Source organism: Polypterus senegalus, chromosome 4, assembly GCF_016835505.1.
Source record: "Polypterus senegalus isolate Bchr_013 chromosome 4, ASM1683550v1, whole genome shotgun sequence".
Lineage (NCBI taxonomy): Eukaryota > Metazoa > Chordata > Cladistia > Polypteriformes > Polypteridae > Polypterus > Polypterus senegalus.
The window spans coordinates 109,345,273-109,362,490 of record NC_053157.1 but is presented as its reverse complement, the minus strand read 5'-3'; the positions used below and the strand labels follow the sequence as shown (position 1 = coordinate 109,362,490).

Sequence of the window (17,218 nt, the reverse complement as noted above, 5' to 3'; positions counted from 1 at the left end):
ATCCTCTCTCTTCTTTAAAAGCCATGGCAGGTTAATCCTTAATTCTCCCTTTTTGGCAAGCACAATATTTTCGGGCGTTGATTCGGCAAGTCTTCCCTCATTTGGACTGAAAGGCTGAACCTGTGGAACTCTCAGATTGGTATGTGTGGCTAATCCTCTTGCAAAATCATAAATGCAGATATTTGGAAAGTGCTTCCAAGACAGTAAAATGTCTGCATAGTCCCTTGGACTCTCTGCATGAATGTTAAATTTGATTGAGTATACAACAGCACAGGGACACATCACAACAGCCCAGCCACCTGTTTATGCAAATTAAAAGCAGAATAAATAATAATGGTCATTCAAGAACATAAGATTATCAGAGTGATCCAAAGACAAACTACTGTTAAATGAGGTCTCTGCTGTGTGTTATCTAGTAGGTCAGTTTTGAGTGAAAGGTCATGCGATTGTTATGAAAGCTTCAGTCTGACAAACCATGGTGTATTTATTCAGAAAAGGTCACATCTTTTTAATAAGAATTGAATAGACTGAACTTCATCAGTAGAATCCGTTGAATTCTTAAATGTGATTATGTGTATGTTTGGACATTACGATTTTTAAATATGTAGGTGGAAAACACATGTAGTCCAAATCTTCAGGTGTATTCTCAAAAAAAGTAAGGAATTACGCTGTTGGCTTCTTCACTAAAACAACTGAAAATGACAAACTTGTACCTAGATTACCTATATTTATATTAGTCTAATAGTTATTGGTGATAAAAGTCTAATTAGAACTTATGCTGATTAGCAGAACATCTAACACAGACTGTTTAATACTTAGATCAAAAATCAAACTTTAAAAAAAATGTGAATTTGGGTGGTACTACTTTGATGTTCAATTCAAAGAAATTTTACATTTCGATGTTAATTTTTCTGCTTGTGTACATTTTAAAACATTACATTTAACTTCTATGTTTTAATAGCTCAGATTATATTCAGCGTTTATCATGAATAGTCATTGAACAATTGATTTCAAACAAGGTTTTAACAGATATTGAATGAAATACATAACTGACGTGACGCTCCCCAAACCTTCTGGAAAATTTTATCATAGGTGGCTCAATTTTGCATTTGATTTCTTAATCTTAGTATTAGGTCCATTTTGGATCCTTTTGGAGACAGACCACAGTTCTTTACTAACTTCCTCAATGCAGGAACCTAAAATGGATATACACATACGCTTTCAGTGAGCACTCAACTCATGTAGGGTCAGGCTCAGGTGACAAATATATCAGAAGCCTCCTCAGGTTCCTGAACTTGAGGAATTTTAGCAAATTCAGTGTTGAGCACGGTGCTAGATTTTCTTGTACGAGTACCAATCCATGGTGCCCAATTATGGTAGTTTGGTTTTACAACAAATGAATTCTGATAGTTACCTTAATGAGAGCAAATGAGACTTTCATTAAATGGAATATTCAGTGTGTATATACAGTATTTTATGTAATGGTTAAAAGCTAAAGAAGACAAAATGTAATGATTACTCTTAACAAAGCCACGACTTATCATTTCAAGGTCTACTGACTCCCAAAAATCTTCCACGTTTACTTTGCCATCATAATCCGTTGGGGTTTCTTCTATTTCACTGGCTGCAGAAAATCAAGACAAAATTAAAAACAATAAATGCTAAGAAACTAAGAAGTACGCTACAGTTTCATACTTGTCATCTACCCACCAGGCATACTAAAAACTCCTTTCTTGTGAAGGTCCATCACTACTACTGGAGGATGAAATCCACAACGTATGCAAGAATAGTTATATTCATGTGCTGAGAGTGCCTCAAAATGGAGGTATCCATGCAAAAGACAGTCTCGCTTGGGAAACTTTTGGTTTGCGGTCAGTTCAAGGATATCTATAGCATTTCCAATGGAAGTGTGATTCTAAATGAAAATATAAAAAAAAAAAAAAACATAATGCCAACCACGTAATTAAATAAAGTGTACACAGAAACGGTTCACGTATTTTACTGTTAAGAGTCAGTTTATCTAACCTTCTCTGAATGTACTAAATTTAACCTAATTATAAAATCACAGGATAATTCAGCATTATAATAGTTTATTATATTTAAGAAAAGCCAAATATAATTTATAAGTAAATCATAAGGAATATATCTCCTGAAATAAGCTGATGCAATAAAACACAAAAATATAGCTTGTATTTATAAGATCAACTTTTTTCACCAATGCCTGGCATACTAGATGTTGTAGAGGAGAAAAAATAAAACAACAAAACATAATACACACAGACATAGATCTTCAAATTACTTCCTTTTGGCAACTGATTTGGGCTTCATTCACACACAATATTAAATGCTATATGTATTTACATATAGTTGCACACATACACACACACCAAATAAAGTGTAATCTAATCTAATGCACACTTATATCCAATTGTACCGTGTTCAGATTGATTTTATTGATATTCTGCAACACAGACTGGAATGTTCATCATTAGACTATATGAACAACATGACACTAATACAAAACACTAGTGGGAAAAGGTCAGATGTGTTAAAATATAGGAACCGTATTTCCCAACCTATGGTGTACATTCAGCGAAGAATAAATGAAGCACAACATAAGAACTCTCATATTTGTATAGATGTACTGTATGTTAGCTCTTAACCTGGAGCGAGTTCCTTAAGAACAGACATAAATGAATGCTGAGAATGATGTGGTCATTAAAGTTATGAAGACCTCCACTCCATTCCTGAAATCTATAGACCTGGACACACAGCTCACACTGTTTGTAATATGTGGTTACACCTGTAGGGACAAAAAAAAAGTCTAATCAGTGTTTCTCAAAGCCACCCTGCCATCACCTGAATCTGAAATATCATTGTGTTTGTTTGATTAAGTATATGCTTAAAAGGAGAAAAAACATCAGTTAGAAAATCAAATTGTTAAAAATGGTCTTACATCAGTACCTAGGAACATAATTAACAAGTATTATGTCAAATTATATATAAAAAGTGGCACTTCATTGATCAAATACAGTATATCTCTATTCAAAAAGGTGTGCAAGATTTACCTTCAACGGTGCCATAGAAGGTAACAATTTTGGCTTTTGAGGAAATTAGGACAGGATCAGTCAGTGGGACAATTCCTGGACAGAGGCTACACAGTGTCTCGGCTGGTATTAGGTGCTTGGGAAGGTTATGAAAGTCAGGTTGAGCGCATACCTCAGTAGGCAGGATTGCTGGAATTCATTTTTTGTGGTATAGATATGTTACCATTTTAACAAGACCATCTCCCTTTGGTGGATAAAGGGTTTCTTTTCGTACACTGTCAGATTCTGACCAGCTGGTGTCCTTTGTATTTCCTATTTTGAATTCTTCTGAGTCTTCTGTGCTCTTAACTCTCTTAAAACGTTCCCTGTTAGTCTGAAAAAGATGCCATTTTGCTATATATTTATGCAAACATGACATTCGTGGTTTGGAACATGGACAGCGCCAGGAATTACACTTGATGTCAAAGTATGCAAAAACCCTGGCAAGTCTACTATAATAGGACACTTTGGGCTCATACACTGATATGAACCTCTTTGAACTTTTATCATTCAGTGTGACCTCATTGCTTAAGGTAATGCCATGTTCTGTAGCTTCACGTTGCCTTTTCAAGCATTGTTCTTTTTTATGTTCTCCCATCCACTTTTCCCTAACCATGTCATTTAGCACTTCCTCAGTTAGGACCACATCTGTGTTGCCTGTTGGGAGACAATAGGAAAGGGACTGAATGTGTTGACAATCAAAGGTCATCAGTCCACTCCATAATGCAAACATCCATTTCACATAGAATTCTATGTGTAGAACCCCAGGTCTTCTTCTGAACGTGCACTGGAATTGATTCACCGTGGAAAGTTTTTGCGACAGCAAATATTCCTCTAGCCTTGTCAATACACAAATGGATTTAAAATGATGTTCTGTACTAATCCCTTGCTTACAGCTTGAGTGTTTTCTCTTCATGTGCACTCGAGGTTTCTTTTTGTTCAGTCTGAGGTTACAAAGAGAACATTTTACCTTTCTGATCTTGGCTTGGGCCACCTTATGGAATTCAGATGGCAGAGGCTGGGCAGTGACCGGTGCAGTGGGCATGGAGGGTAGAGACTGGGTGGCGACTGGTGCCGTGGGCATGGAGGGCAGAGGCTGGGCATCCACCAGTGCCAAGGGCATGGAGGGCAGAGGCTGGGCATCCACCAGTGCTGTGGGCATGGAGGACAGAGGCTGGGCATCCACCAGTGCCGTGGGCATGGAGGACAGAGGCTGCGAGGCCACCGGTGCCATGGGCACAGAGGGAGCACTTTAGGACCTTTGCCACAATCTGACAAGTGCCTGAGGAACTGATCTTTACGAACTACTGTTTTCTGGCAATAACAGCAATGGTAGTGGCCTGATCCCTGGCAGTTCAGTGAACACTTGTATATTTTAAAACCTGAAACAGTACAAAGAAAAAAAAAGGTTAATATTCAGAATTATTTGCCTAAACATTTAAAACTTAAAATCCTGTCCTACTATTCTTTTAAACAGAACAAACTAATTAAAGATTCTGTCAATGATGCTTTTAGAAATGTATGAAAATATACTATATGTTGCCTGTCAATTGTAGGCAATGTAATTCCACACTTACATTCTGAAAATTTAAAGTATTTGTACTATGATCTTTGTCATATTCTACTAAATATTTTAAAAGAGAAAATTGTTAATACACAGTTATGATAGATAGATAGATAGATAGATAGATAGATACAATAATTAATCTAAACTTATTCAAAGCTAGCTTTTCAAAAGGTTAAAAAGTACACAGTATACTATTTTGTCAAATAAAACCATGTTGTTAAGGTGAATATCTAGCTGCATTAAAGTGTATGAAAAGTGTCAATTAATCAAAATTTACAAGTTACAAGATATATTCTAGAGCACTTCACATACCTCCATGAACAACTACTATCCTTTTGTGGCTCTGTAAGTGGCTGATGATGCCTGCATAATCTGTTCTTTTATACCAAAACAGACAAGCATACTCCCGAGCACCAAACACAACTGTAGGTTCCTCTGTGGTCTTCAATATACTTATGTGTCTCTGGTGAATGTAAAATAGATATAAAGTTCTTAAAACTGACAAACATGCACGAGAACAATCGCCTCACTTTATTTCAATTGAAAAAAAACTACAAAAGCAGTATTTTTGAAGAATGCAGGAGAGGTGGGCATGAAACATTTAATATTGTTTTAAGAGTTCAAACAAACTGTACTATCATTGAACGAAATTTATAAAATAATAATAATAATAATAATAATAATAATAATAACATGATTCTATCCTGGCTGTTCTTTTCCTCATTATTGTCTACAATCTAATTTGAACTGAAGGTAATTGAATATTGCATTCACACTTGCCCTTTATTTGTAGCTACTTATTAAAATTTTCAGTCATGTACTGTAAATATATATACAGAACTATGAAAAAAAATGATCATCTAAAGTGACCTAAGTATATTCAAACTTCAGACTACCAACATTACTATAATTGAAAAACCAGTTTATCCACTATTAACTGTGTTTGTCTTTGAAACTGATGCAAACAATAAGCTTTCTGTGGAACATTACCTTATAATGGCTCAATCTCTCTGCATTGTCTTTCTGAAATATTTTGATATCTAAAATGCCAGGTTACTGATAGGTTTTGCTTCTGATTAACTTGCATATACGTGATATACAGGACAAATGGTGAATGATATTCTGGCAATTATAAGTACTTAATCACGGTCACTTATATTTGATTACAGTCTGTTGCACTTCGCTATGGTTAATAATACTCAAAAACGGTCAATTACATATTATAACAATTGTTATAAAAAATAATTGACTGCTGAATCCGTCGATTTACTACTCAGAATCAAGTATTCCGATTAGCCCTGTAATAATTAGCTACACAAACCATCCTGTTTGTTGTTTAACTGTTAATACTTTCTTAGAGTGCTTAGTACTGCATGGAACCTGAAAGTTGATTCAACATCTTTATTACACTGTGGTATAATTCGTACCCTAGCAGTAAAGTATATTATTATCTAATATTAGTAAAACTTGAAACAAACTCACTGCCATCTTAATTTCCAACTCAAACTCTTCTTTCCTCGAAAAGCTTTCAGAAAGATTTATTCTAAGTCCACCATTCCTTCAAACTCCGACAAAAACAATGATGACGTATCGAAACTGACATCAGAGGGCGTTCCGTGACTAGTGTTGGGGGGCGTTCCGTAATATGAAAGGCGTTCCATGTCTAAATTCCTAGGTATTGCAGGCTGCAGCCAGACCCTTCTTGCGTAGAGGTGCAAACGGATTTAAGAAGCGATTTAAGGTGTGACGGATCTACAAGTTTTTTCGTAGGCTCTGGTAATTCTAGTGTTAAGGCATGGTTTTGATTACAGCATTCTCCTTTTCTCTTTGTCCATTAGATATGTCACTGCTGCAGCTTTTTATTCACAGACAAGTGCCTGATCATATCCAAAACACAAATACTGACTACTAATCCTTTAGCGTTTGTTACTTATATGAAAACAGCAGTATGGAGCATTAATGTTGCAGCTTTTAATGATCTTTTAGAAACTCTTGACTAGATCTTTGTGGCAGTACTTTCTCTTCAGCAAGTTTGCTACTTTCAAGTTTTCTGTTTTGTGTTGCTGTGTGTGCATGTGTTTATTTATGTATTTCTTTATTTTTTGGGGGCTAGCTTATTTGAGTTTGGGATTCATTTCTTGCTTAGGGCCAGTAAAACGAAGAAAGCCCCAGTAAGCTCAACCGCAGAGCTTCTACTTTAGCTTAGGCTTTCCAAAGTTGGTTTTACACCATGAGCAGTTTTTCTGATATGCATTTTTTACCAGTGAGTCCTCATAGCTGTAGTTTGAATTACACTTTATTGTCATGCAATATAATTGCTGGGAATTTGGTTTTACAGCCATAACTACAAGCATAGTGTCTAAAATAGAACTCACGATATTCGATACAATATCCAAAAAATGTGTAGCTCTTCCACCCAAATGATTTGGGTCAGTCTATATACATCAGACTTCCAATATGACTCGGAGTCCTGCCACGTGCAAAAGTTCGCTGATGACACTGCTATTGTGGGCTGCATCAGGAGTGGGCAGGAGAAGGAGTACAGAAAGTTAATCAAAGACTTTGTTAAATGGTGCGACTCAAACCACTTACACCTTAACACCAGCAAGACCAAGGAGCTGGTGGTGGATTTTAGGAGGCCCAGGCCCCTCATGGACCCTGTGATCATCAGAGGTGTCTGTGTGCAGAGGGTGCATACCTATAAATATCTGGGAGTGCAGCTGGATGACAAATTGGACTGGACTGCCAATACTGATGCTCTATGTAAGAAAGCTCAGAGCAGAATATACTTTCTGAGAAGGTTTGCATCCTTCAAGATCTGCAGTAAGATGCTGCAGATGTTCTACCAGACGGTTGTGGCGAGTGCCCTCTTTTACGCGGTGGTGTGCTGGGGTGGCAGCATAAAGATGAAAGACGCCTCACGCCTGGACAAACTTGTTAAGAAGGCAGGCTCCATTGTAGGATTAAAGTTGGACAGTTTAACATCTGTGGCAGAGGGACGGGCACTAAGCAACCTCCTGTCAATCATGAAGAATCCACTGCATCCACTTAACAGTGTCATCTCCAGACAGAGGAGTAGCTTCAGTGACAGACTTTTGTCACTGTCCTGTTCCACTGACAGACTAAAGAGATCGTTCCTCCCCCACACTATGCGACTCTTCAATTCCACCCGGAGTAAATCACGAACATTAATTTTATTTTAATTCTTTTCATTTTTATTACTATTTAATTTAATATTGTTTCTTTGTATCAGTATACTGCTGCTGGATTATGTGAATTTCCCCTTGGGATTAATAAAGTATCTATCTATCTATTTATAATATGTTAAATTTTGCTGCAGTAGTTCCAAAGATTTTACATGTTGTTATGGAATAACACTCTTTACAAAGCAGATTTTCTGTGAACCATAAATTTAGATTCTGAATGTCTTTGAAGAGACAGTATTGAGGTTGTACAGGCTAGGTCAATATGTTCCCAAGAATGAACTGTTTCCAGTATGAGATCATATTGAGCTGATAAGGTCAAAACAAGCTATATTGCACATGAAACCCTAGAATAATATTAATGCCAATGCTAAGAGTGAACTGTTGACAGCTGCCAACACGAGGCTAAGTTCATGCACCCGACAATCAGGCTTGAGAGAGCCTAGTCAAACCTCAAAACTGTATAAGATGTGATCTTTCAATTATTTTTTTTTTTTCTAAGAAATCAGGAGTTAAACGACCAAAATAATTTGGATGAAAATGGGACAATCAGCCCCAAAAAGCTTGCCAGTCATCGTGCTGTACAGTAGAACCTCAGGTCACGAACATTTCCGAATACGTACAAATCGGGTTACGATCAAAAAGTTTGCCAAACCTTCGCATCTGTTCACGACTACATGCTCTGGTGGCGAACAAAAAAAATGACAGCCAGTTTCCCTTCCAGTTCGTAACAGCCAATGATTTCAGTGTGTTCGGTCGCTCCCTCAAAATTGTAACCTCCTCTCCACCTTCCTCCGTACTTCCTTCACTCCAGAACTCGACTCATGCAAGGTTAGTTTTCTTGGTTGTTTAGGGTTAGTTTTTGTATAAATTAAGGATTTTTCAAACTTTAATTATTTTCCCTGCGCTTAAAACTCATAAAAAAAGTGTTTACAGCGAGCGGTTCGTAAGGGTCTTGTACGAACTCTTGCAATGTTAGTTTTCTCTGTTGTTCAATGTTTTTTCAGTGTTATTCATTGTTTTTACATTTAGTTTACTATTACACTCTGCATTCTATGGTATAAATAACTATTTTTGTGCTTAAAAATCTTTAAAATATTAACATACAATTCATGCTGTCTGAAATGGATTAATCGTAGTTACATAAGATCTTATGGTGGAAATGACATTCGGGTTGCAACCAAATCAGGTCACGTCCAGAGTTTTGGAATGAATTATGGTCATGACCAGAGGTACCACTGTATAACATAACATTCTGTTAGAATTCTTAATGGCTACTGAACATTGTCTGGAAGTTGATAGTGATGAATCCATTATGACTTTGAAATACTTCTCATAAGCAAACTTTCAGATATCCCATTGTGTATTCAGACCTAACATTTTTACTTTCTACATATAATACTTTACATTTACTTACATAAAATTTCACCTGCCACAAATCTACCCAAGCTTTGTGCTGTCCAAGTCCCTCTGTAATTATTCTTTGGATTCTAGATTATCTGCCAATTCACCTAGCTTGGTATCATGTACAAATTTAACTCATATTCCTATCCAAAATATTTCTATATATTTAAAATAGAAACGACCCTAGCACTGACCTCTGATAGCGACCACTCTTATCACCCAATTCTGATAAGGTTCCTTGCATCATAATCCTGTACTTCCTGTGTTTTAACTAGTTCTACACTCATGTATACACTGCACCCTGAACTTCAAACTTCTTTTAGTTTCATGCCTATCATTTTAATCACAAGTTTTCTGAAAGTCAAGATAAATATTGTATGTAACATTCTGATCATATCTTTTTGTTGCTAACTCATGAATTCCAGCATGTTAGTAAAACACAAACTCCTCTATCTGAACCCATGCTAACTGTTCAGTAACACTCCTATTCTTGCCAAATGTTTCTCAGTCTTTTCCTTAATAATACCTTCCATTAATTTACCTGTGATGCGCATTAAGCTTACTGGCTCATAGTTACTTTGATCTGCCCGATCAACCTTTTTATAAAAAAATATCTGACATTTTCCAGTACATAAGAATTTCCCCAGTGTACAGTCAAGGGCTTATACGTGTATATGTGCTTGCTAACCTTAGGAACTCAACGATAAATATTATGTGGTCCTGATGATTTGTTGGATTTCAGCCTGTTTAATCTAAGTTGTACGTTTCCCTCTACAATAAAACACTCAGTATTTCCTTAGTAAACCCTGTTATTACTGGTAGGTTGTCGGCTTCTTCGAATATAAAGACTTCAGAGAAATTACTGTTTTTCTGTCTGTATATTTTAGCTCACCTTTAATATTCCTAACATACTGCACCTTCTGCTTGACTGTTTTTACTACTAAAATGCTAAGTCAAGCAAAGTGACACCTTTTATTGGCTAACTAAAAAGATTACAGTATGCAAGCTTTCGAGGCAACTCACAACCTTTCAGTCTTGCCTGAAGAAGGGAAAATACTTTCATTAGCATATGCTTCATGAAGCATATTAGTTACTTAATGACAAAATTGCAACTTTTTTTTCTTAAATAATGGTAGAATGCTGACATATTTTAGGACTATTATCTTAAAACACTGTGCATGTTTATTCATTCAGCATGCCGCATCAGCAAGTTTCCCTTATTATTTCATAGCTTCTGTTTTGTTTTCATAGAAAGGCTATACACTTTTTTTAAACAACCTCACTGAATGGTTGTAATAATTCAGCAAAAACTGTTTTTATAATGTTGTATGGAGTCATATAAAAAATGCTTGATATTTAAAAGTTCTCTGGGTTAAACGTTATCTTTACCTCAGTGAATATTGCATGCCTTTTAAAAGAAGGCAGCCATCACAAACACACTTTAGTTAAGCCATTTAAAAATGTTAAATATGCTACACAGTTTATAATTTTCATTAGTAGATATTCAGCAATAGTTGCCCAACAAGTGTTGTTTACTCAACTTAATCCAAGTAGAAATTGGGTCATCCACGTTTTAGGAAGGGATCTTGTGACATAAGCATACATTTATTAAAAAAGCCTTTTCTATCACATTTACACATAGACAGGCATAATTTTAAAGCTGTTGTCATTAGACAGATGTATCTCCAACTCCCTTGGTCACCACATTTTTCATCTTGCCTATTAAATAACAATTTGCTAATTTTCACATTATTTCATGCAAGTGCTGCAATCACACCTGTGTGTGCAAAAACAAAACCTCTATTAAAAGAATGCAAATGACTCTTCACAAAAGACTAGAAAAGAATCTAGGCTGACAGTACTGAAGCAAGTTGCTCATTATGTTAATGTCAGCCTGTGAGAACGAAAAGACGTTCTGGTCAAAATAGAGAAACTGCAGAAACTAGACGTCTTCAAAATGGGAAGTGTTTCTTACTGAAAGTAGTTACAATTTATTCTCATCTCTGCAAGTTTAACTGTTTAACTTGTTATAGGTTCAGTTATTACCTTTAACTTATTATTGTATGGTTCATTGGCAGTTAAATTTACAAAGGAGTTTTGTGTGTCACAGTGTGGTAATCATAAGATCAGTGTTTAAGCATTTGTCAATTTCTGTTATAATTCCTTGAATACATTGCTACTCTGAAACAATTACTGAAACAGTGTGTGATGCTTAAAAGTAAAACTTAAACCCCTTCCTCAAAGCTACCATCCCCTTATACTTACACACAATCAGAGCAAGCACTCCAGGATCTTATCAAACAAATTTAAAAATATGTGGTTATTTTTCTTTAATACACAGTTGTAGAAAAACACACAGGAGAATTTGACTGTCTCTTTGTTTATACCAATTTCAAATGTAAGACAAAGGCAGTTGATTTCATTCAAAATTTCAGTGTTAACAGTAATGGCTACCAAGGAGAACGTTTAAGAGACTAGGATTCTCCAAGTCAAAAGAGCATACATTGATGCAGTTAATTATTGAAGCATAATGTATTTACTAGTATTGTTGTCTATAATTCTAAATTCATATTAATACATTAGAGATAGCATTCATGAAAGAAAATATGAGAGATTATGTGTGAAATTTTACCAGTAAGAGAGTTACTTGACATTTTTTACCTTTACTATCACCTTTAGATGCCTTTAGCCTTTGAATACCTCTGTGTAAATGCAAATATATTGGTTTACAGTAAGTTGGAATGAATTGAAAAATATGTAAGTACAGAGTCAGAACTAGTTTGCATTGATGTCATCTTGATCAATTCAAAAGAGCTTTTTTTTTTTTTTTTTACATAGTTTCAGGTAACAAATACAGACCGTTTCTCCCCACCACCCAAAACTATATTTACATACTTCCTCTTGTATTACTTTTCTTCATTTTCCTCACTAAGCTCCATACTACAATAATAAGACAAATCATTTATTGCACATCTATAGTGTTATAAATAATCTACTTTACTATGCAAAAGCTGTCTAGGTTACTGCAGTATAGATGTCTGCCAAGTTTCCACCAGGGTGATGATAAACATCTTTGCACATTTGTTATGCAAAATATATTTAGTGTTTGAGTGTGAACCTTAAAATAGTACATGTGTCAAAGGAATGGCTTTAAAATGAGCCTATAATACAAAATAAGAATAAAATCATAACCTGGGACAAGAGTGCTCTATGTTAATGTTGCTATTATTCAGTTCATGTTATTTTATAGCCCTCAAAGAACAACACAGATTATCAAAATGCAGTACAGCCCTAAATGTAGCAGTTTTAAAAGACATAGACATATAGATTGTGCAGTAACCTATGTTATAGACCACCTGATACTGGTAGGAAAACAAAATCTCTAGTTTAAATTTTCTGTACTGTACAACAAACACCTCAGTGTCCATTATTATTATGGAATGTAATACTATGGCTTCTTTTGATATTTAACAGTATTGGTTAATACAGGATTCAGGTGGTATGTGAATGGTGCCATCAAGAAGTTGTTTAGAGGCTTTCAAAAATTGTAGCAAAACAGTTCTCCATCTATTCACCAACTGATTCCAAAAGACTGCACTTGCCATTAACACATCTTTTTGGTTTATCAAATTGTAATTTTTAATTTTTCTTTACTTATGCTTTTGGTCTTTATTTTTATATTTTTAGTCCTAAATCTGCCCAGAGCCTTTGTTTTCTCATTCTTATGTGCCGATTGTTGCCTCCATTCTTTACCAAACCTCTTGGGGCTTTCATCTGCTCAAAGTCTCTGTTTAATGCAACTTGGAAAACACTGCTGCCTTTTGCCACCGTTCAATTGGTTTTTTTTTTGGTTTGTTCTATTTTCAAACTGTAAACATTTCTCCTTCATAATAGGAAAGATGCCTACTTGAACAATTTGCAACTTTGATTGGAGACCACAGAAACTGTAACAGTTTAGCAGTATTTTATGCTGACTTTAATCAATTTTACCCTAACCCTAAGGGAAGGCGAATGCTTCTTGCTTAATACGTAATGTATGTTATGACTTTCTGTGTGACAAGTGAGAACACCTAGCCATTTTAAAAATGAATCATTTTTTTTTTTTGCAGAGATTGGAAAGCACTAAATAGAAATTATAATCTTGACACAAGGAAGGATTAATTGGTCCAGCAAACTTTTTTTGTTTTTGAATGCCCAAACCTGTAATTCCTAAAGTAAAAGATTTTCTTTTAAATGTTTTTGGAACAAATTGTTCCTGCATTTAGGTATAGAACAAAGTCTATGCTACAACCCCTGGCATTTATGTTAATCCAGTCTGTAATGTCTCTAGTTGCTTATATTGTATCACCATTTTGTGTTTTTGGCTGTAAAACACAATGTGACATCAACAAGATGGGACAGAGAAAGGATGGAAACAATCAATAAAGTAAATTCTAAAGAAATAAATACTAATACCAAAATATATTTTAATGTGTGATAGATCTTCATACTTCACCAGTATCTGATTCTTCTTCTTCTTTCGGCTGCTCCCATTAGGTGTTTCCACAGCAGATCATCTTTTTCCATATGCTCCTGTCCTCTGCATCTGTTACACCAATCACCTGCATGTTCTCTCTCACCACATAAATAAACATCCTGTTAGGCCTTCCTCTTTTCCTCTTGTCTTGCAGCTCTATCCTTAGCATCCTTTTCCCAATATATCCAGCCCCTCTCCTCTCCACATGTCCAAACTAATGCAATCTTGCCTCTTCTGACTTTGTCACCAAGCCATCCAACCTGAGCTGACCCTCTAATGTACTCATTCCTATTGCAACCCATATAACATAGCTGGTCTCACTACCGTCCTGTAGACCTTCCTTTTCACTCTTGCCGATACCCATCTGTCACAAATTACTCCTGACACTCTTCTCCACCCATTCCACCCTGCCTGCACTCTCTTTTTCATCTCTCTTCCACAATCCCTGTTAGTCTGTACTTTTGATCCCAAGTATTGAATCTCATCCACCTTCGCCAACTCTACTCTCTGCATCCTCATCATTTCACTGATCTCCATCTAATTTACACACATGTATTCTGTCTTGTTCCTACTGACCTTCATTACTTTCCTTTCTAGAGCATATCTCCACCTCTCCAGGATCTCCTACAACCTCCTCCCTACTCTGACTAAAGATCACAACATATAAACAGCAAACATCATAGTCCAAGTGGACTCCTGTCTAATCTTGTCTCTCAACCTGTCCATCACTATTGCAAATAAGAAAGGGCTCAGAGCCAGTCCCTGATGTAACCCCACCTCCACGATGAATGCATCTGTCACTTCTACCGGAGACCTCATTGCTGTCCCACTTCCCTCAACTCTTACATACTTCTCTGCCACTCCCAACTTCCTCATACAATATCACAACTCCCCTAGAGGCACCTTTGCTTTCTCCAGGTCCACAAAGACGCAGTGCTGCTCCTTCTGGCCTTCTGTATACTTCTCCATTAACCCCGTCAGTGCAATTATCGCATCTGTTGTGCTCTTTCCTGGCATGAAACAATACTGCTGCTCACTAATCATCACCTCCCTTCTTAACCTAGCTTCCACTACTCTGTCCCATAACAATGTTGCGGCTTATCAATTTTATCCCCCTGTAGTTACTACAGCTCTACACATCCCACTTGTTCTAACAAATCAGTAACAGTACACTTCCTCTCTACTTCTCGGGCATCCTGACACTTTCCAAGATTCCATTAAACAATCTGGTTAAAAATTCCACTGCCATCTCTCCTAAGCACCTCTATGCTTCTACAGGTATGTCATCTGGACTAACGGCTTTTCCATTCTTTGTCCTCTTCATAGCTGTCCTTACTTTATCTATGGTAATCCATTGCACTTCCTGATTCACTATCGCCACATCATCTAACCTACTCTCTCTGTCATTCTCTTCATTCATCAACCTCTCAAAGTACTCTTTCCATCTGCTCAGCACACTCTGCGAGTGTGTTTCCATCTTTATCCTTTATCACCCCAACCTGCTGCACATCTATCCCAGCTTGGTCCCTCTGTCTAGCCGATTGGTACAAGTTCTTTTCTCCCTCCTTAGTGTCCAATCTCTCATACAACTCATGATACGCATTTTGTTTAGCCTTCACCACTTTTCTCTTCACCTTGCGCTTTATCTCCTTGTACTCTTGTCTACTTTCTGCATCTCTCTGACTGTCCCATTTCTTTGACAACCTCTTCCTCTGTATACTATCCTGTACTTTCCAATACCACCATCAGATTTCCTTTTCCTCCTTCCTCTGTCCAGATATCACGCCAAGCACCCTTCTTGCTGTCACCTTACTACTTCTGCTGTAGTTGCCGAGCTGTCTGGTAACTGTTCACTGCGACCCAGTACCTGTCTTACCTCCTCCCTGAACTCAACATTGTAGTCTTCCTTTTTCAACTTCCACCATTTGATCCTTGCTCTGCCGTCACTTTCTTCCTCTTCTTAATCTCCAGTGTCATCCTACAGACCACCATCCTATGCTGCCTAACTACACTTTCCCCTGCCACCACTTTGCAGTCTTCAGTCTCCTTCAGATTCACCCTCCTACATAGGATATAATCTACCTCTGTGCATCTTCCTCCACGTCACCCTATGTTCCTCCTTTTTCCTAAAATATGTACTCACCACAGCAATGTCCATCATTTTTCCAAAATCCACTATCATCTGGCCTTCTTCATTCCTCTCCTTGACACCATACCTACCCATCACCTCCTCATCTCATCTGTTCCATTCACCAACATGTCCATTAAAATTCGCTCCAATCACCACTTTCTGTCCCTTGAGTACACTGTCCATCACTTCATCCAACTCACTCCAGAAATAATGTTTCTCATCCATCACACATCCAACTTGCAGGGCATACACACTAACAACATTCATCATCACTCCTTCATTTTCTAGCTTCATAGTCATCACTTTGTCTGACACTGTTTTTACCTCCAAAACACTCTTGACATACAATTCCTTCAGAATAACCACCAGTCCATTCCTCCTCCAAACCACACCATGATAGAACAATTTGAATCCTCCTCTGATCCACCTAGCCTAACTCCCCTTCCATTTAGTCTCTTGCACACACAATATATCAACCTTTCTTCTCTCTATCACATCAGCTAACTCTCTTTCCTTACCAGTCATACTGCCAGAATTCAAAGTTCCTACCCTCAGTTCCACTCTCTTTACCTTTCTCCTTTCCTCCTACCTCTGGACAGGTGTCCCTCCTCTTCTTCAGCCAACAATAGCCCAATTTCCAACTGCACCTTGTTGGCTAACGGTACTGGCAGCCGTTGTTAACCCGGGCCTTGACCAATCCAGTATGGAAATCTGTATTATTGTCTGCATATTGATTTGGAAAAATTTTAGACCAGATGCCCTTCCTGGGTTTTTATCTCATAGTCTAAAGCTGTTGCTAAACATACACTCAAACTCAAAAACAGCAGAGGAAGACAAAACATTTGAACATTAAAGAAAAACAGCATGCCTTTTATTGCTGATTTCACTTATGAAATAAGCAGCTATGGAGCAGCACATCCACATCCTCTTTAATAAAACCCCTGTGTGCGTGCAGGTGTCCCTGTGTGTGTGTCTTCTGGTGAAGTGCGCATGCGCGGGGCCACACGGCACGTGTTCAGTCTCTTCCTGTGCATTCCCTGTGTGTGCAGAGCGAGAGAGAGACACACACACGCAGGCGCACGTGAGACAGACACACGCAGGCGCATGTGAGAGACAAACAGACAGACAGACAGACACACGCACGCACACAGACACAGAGGCGCGCGCTTAAGAGAGAGACACACACACACACACGCAGGCCCGCGAGAGAGAGAGAGAGACAGACACAGGCACGTGCGTGCATTGTTGCAATGTTACTTTTCTTGGTTCGTAAGGCTATAGCGCGAACTCTTGCAGTGTTAGTTTTCTCTG

The 17,218-nt window shown here is 37.3% G+C and overlaps 1 protein-coding gene across 3 annotated transcripts in view; it reads left to right on the top strand.

The window, feature by feature from the left end:
- prdm5 (PR domain containing 5) overlaps positions 1–17,218 on the top strand; it is a 316,540-nt gene that overhangs the window by 257,664 nt on the left and 41,658 nt on the right. The window lies entirely within an intron of this gene.